The sequence below is a fragment of the Lathyrus oleraceus genome, chromosome 3, assembly GCF_024323335.1.
Source record: "Lathyrus oleraceus cultivar Zhongwan6 chromosome 3, CAAS_Psat_ZW6_1.0, whole genome shotgun sequence".
NCBI lineage: Eukaryota > Viridiplantae > Streptophyta > Magnoliopsida > Fabales > Fabaceae > Lathyrus > Lathyrus oleraceus.
In genome coordinates, this window is record NC_066581.1 from 273,916,822 (window position 1) to 273,921,369 (window position 4,548).

Sequence of the window (4,548 nt, forward strand, 5' to 3'; positions counted from 1 at the left end):
GAACCGCTCTATTTACGAATCAACGATATCGAACTGTATCTCCGAGTCTTACGACGAATTCGGGAATACCGAGCTGAAAACAATCTCCCTCCTATCGAATTTCCTGATCTCAAAGAAATTCTTCTTTCACCCGAGATGGCAGAACCAGCTCGTGCTCTTAGAGATTACGCCGCTCCATCGCAAGATGAACCGCATTCAAGTATTGCTCCGCCCGCAATCGAAGCAAACAACTTCGAACTTAAACCTTCGCTGTTGCAGGCTGTGCAACAGAACCAATTCTCTGGAAATCTTACCGAAGATCCAAACCTTCATTTATCCGTCTTTGTCCAATACGCCGATACTGTTAAAGCTAATGGTGTCACTTCAGAGGCAATTCGACTTCGTCTTTTTCCTTTCTCATTAAGAGATAGCGCTAGAAGATGGCTTCAATCTCTCCCTTCCAACTCAGTCACCACATGGAACGAGTTGAAGAAAGTTTTTCTTGCCCGATATTTTCCGCCAAGCAAAACAGCTATGTTAAGAGCCCAGATAAACGGATTTAAACAGAAAGACAACGAGTCTCTTTTCGAAGCATGGGAAAGATACAAAGACATGATGAGACTTTGCCCACACCATGGTTTGGAAGATTGGTTAGTAATTCATACATTTTATAATGGTCTCTTATACAACACAAGGTTAACAATAGACGCCGCTGCAGGTGGTGCATTAATGAACAAACCTTATGCTGATGCTTACCAGCTTATCGAGAGCATGGCCCAAAACCACTATCAGTGGGGAACCGAACGAACAACGGTGGAAAAACCTCAAACGAAAACTGGCATGTACGAGATAAGTAACCTTGATCACGTTAATGCAAAAGTGGATGCTTTGGTCCAGAAAATTGAAAGTTTAAACGTATCACCCCCAGCCGCCGTGGTTGCTATAACTCAGAATTGCGAGGTCTGTGGAATCCAAGGTCACACCCCTGCGGAATGTCAACTCTTGACTGGAATCCAAGCAGAGCAAGTGAACTATGCTCAAGGAAGCCCCTACTCGAATACCTATAACCCAAATTGGAAGAACCATCCAAATTTTTCATATAAGAGTAATAATGCTTTGTACGCACCTGGACAGTCTCCAAATCAAGCCCCATCTATACCTCCGGGATATCAGAAACCGAATCCGTCCATGCCTAACAATAACACCCCTAGGAAATCCAACTTGGAAATCATGATGGAAAACTTTATAGCTTCCCAACAACAAACCAATAAAGATTTCTTAAACCAGAACATACACACTGGCGAACAACTTAAACAACTAGCAAGCAAAGTAGATGCCTTGGCTACCCATAACAAAATGCTGGAAACACAAATATCACAAGTAGCCCAACAACAAGCACCTACTGCTGCCCCAACTGGTACATTCCCTGGACAGCCCCAACCTAATCCGAGAAGCCAAGCTCATGCAATTATATTAAGAAGTGGAACGGAAGTGGAAGGACCGTCTGATCCAAGGATAGAAAACCAAAACCCTAAGAAATCAACTGAGGAAAGTGAACCTAAGGAAAAGGAAGAGAGTAATAAGGAAACCCTAGAAAAGAAGGAACCTTATGTACCTCCACCACCTTACAAACCACCTATCCCTTACCCTCAAAGGCTTGTTAAAACCAAAGATGCGGGCCAATTTAGAAAATTTGTTGATCTCCTTAAACAATTAAACGTTACAATTCCGTTCACTGAAGCTATTACGCAGATGCCCTCATATGCTAAATTCTTAAAAGAAATTCTTTCTAATAAGAGGAAACTTGAGGATAGCGAAACCGTTACACTCCCTGCCGAATGTAGCGCTATAATCCAAAACATGCCCCCTAAACTCAAGGATCCAGGTAGTTTCTCTATACCCTGTCACATAGGAAAATTTGTCATTGACAAAGCCTTATGCGATTTAGGAGCCGGAATTAGCGTTATGCCTTTATCCATATGTAAGAAACTGGAAATGGGAGAATTAAGACCAACCAAAATGTCTGTGCAACTAGCAGATCGTTCCATCAAATATCCTGTAGGAATCCTTGAAAACGTTCCCGTACGCATAGGTCAGTTTTACATTCCCACTGACTTTACAATTATGGACATTAGAGAAGATGATATTACACCTATTATACTAGGAAGACCGTTCTTAGCAACTGTCGGTGCAATCATAGACGTAAAACGAGGACGACTCACCTTCGAAGTAGGTGAAGAGAAAATTGAGTTCATTCTTTCCAAATTCTTGAAAGCACCTGCAATAGAAGATACATGTTACTTCATGGATATCATCGATGAATGCATAAAAGAAGCAGAGTTAGGAGAAGACAAATCATCAGACTATCTTTTAGAAGACAAATCTAACCAATGTTTAGCAATAACACTGGACCCTACGCAATGTCTTAACAAACCAACCCCTGACCTGAAAACACTTCCCAAAAATCTGAGATATGAATTCCTAGACTTAGAACTTGAACGACCTGTGATAGTTAATGCAGACCTAGGGAGACTCGAAACAGAAAAACTCCTACATATCTTAAGGAAGTATCCAACCGCACTAGGGTACCACATCACCGATCTTAAAGGAATAAGTCCTTCTATCTGTATGCACCGTATCATGTTAGAAGAAGACTGTAAAACCTCTAGGGAACACCAGAGAAGACTAAATCCGATCCTAAGTGAGGTAGTAAAAAAGGAAATAACCAAGTTATTGGAAGCAGGTATTATATATCCTATATCTGATAGCAAATGGGTTAGTCCTGTACACGTTGTACCAAAGAAAGGAGGCATAACCGTTATTGAAAACGAAAAAGGAGAAACTATAACTAAACGAATCGAATCGGGATGGAGAATGTGCATTGACTATAGGAAACTAAACAAAGCAACCCGAAAAGATCATTTCCCTTTACCATTCATTGACCAAATATTAGAACGATTAGCAAAACATTCACATTTCTGTTATCTAGACGGTTATTCAGGCTTCTTTCAAATACCAATTCACCCTGATGACCAAGAAAAGACAACGTTCACGTGCCCTTTTGGTACCTTCGCTTATAGACGAATGTCGTTTGGTCTGTGTAATGCCCTTGCAACCTTTCAAAGATGCATGATGGCAATTTTCGCCGACTTTCTCGAAAACATCATGGAAGTATTTATGGATGACTTTTCTGTATACGGACAAAGTTTCGAAGAATGCCTTGAAAACCTGGAAAGAGTTCTTGAGCGATGTGTAAAAGTAAACTTAGTACTTAATTGGGAAAAGTGCCACTTTATGGTACAAGAAGGAATTGTTTTAGGACACATCATCTCGAACAGAGGAATTGAAGTAGACAAAGCCAAAATAGAGGTAATCGAAAATCTTCAACCCCCAAGAACCGTGAGAGAAGTACGAAGCTTTTTAGGACACGCCGGTTTTTACCGACGATTCATCAAAGACTTCTCTAAGATAACTAAACCTTTAACCGGACTGTTGATGAAAGATGCTGAATTCATATTCGACGATAACTGTTTAAAAGCATTTCAAAAGCTTAAGCAAGCATTGATCTCAGCACCCATAATGCAGACACCAGACTGGAATGAACCATTCGAAATAATGTGCGATGCCAGTGATTATGCTGTAGGTGCTGTTTTAGGACAAAGAAAGGATAAAAAGCTTCACGTTATATATTACGCAAGCAAAACCCTGGATGAAGCACAAATGAATTACGCCACTACCGAGAAAGAACTCCTAGCAGTGGTATTTGCGCTAGATAAATTTCGTTCTTACTTGGTCGGAGCCAAAATAATAGTCTACACTGATCACGCTGCTATCAGGTACCTTTTAACAAAAAAGGATGCTAAACCTAGACTCCTAAGATGGATCTTGTTGCTACAAGAATTCGACTTAGAAATCAAGGACAAGAAAGGAACTGAAAACGTAGTAGCAGACCACCTCTCTAGACTTGAGAACCTTGAACCGGAAAGAACATCAATTAATGATGATTTCTCGTACGACAAACTTATAGCTACTTTGGAAGAGAACAACTCCGACATGCAAGTAGAAACCACCTTAGCTATATCTGCCACACCGTGGTACGCTGATCTCGTCAATTATTTAGCTGCCGGAATAGTCCCACCTACTTTATCTTACCAGCAGAAGAAACGATTCTTCTACGACATAAAACACTATTATTGGGATGATCCCTTACTTTTCAAAAGAGGCCCCGATGGTATTTTCCGTCGATGTATACCCGAAGAAGAGGTAGAAAATATAATCCAACACTGCCACTCCGCTCCTTATGGTGGACACACAAGTACATCCAAGACCTGCTCTAAAATCCTACAAGTCGGCTTTTATTGGCCAACTATATGGAAGGACGTACATGCGGCTATTAAGGAATGTGACAGATGTCAACGCACGGGAAACATATCTAGACGTGACGAGATGCCACAAAAAGGTATTTTGGAAGTAGAGATCTTCGACGTGTGGGGAATAGACTTCATGGGACCTTTTCCATCCTCTTTCGGTAACAAATACATACTCGTGGCAGTTGACTACGTATCAAAA

At 40.9% G+C, this 4,548-nt stretch overlaps 1 pseudogene; it reads right to left on the reverse strand.

The window, feature by feature from the left end:
* Window positions 1-520: 520 nt before the first annotated feature.
* LOC127133807 (uncharacterized) lies at window positions 521-620 on the reverse strand (annotated as a pseudogene).
* Window positions 621-4,548: the final 3,928 nt, after the last annotated feature.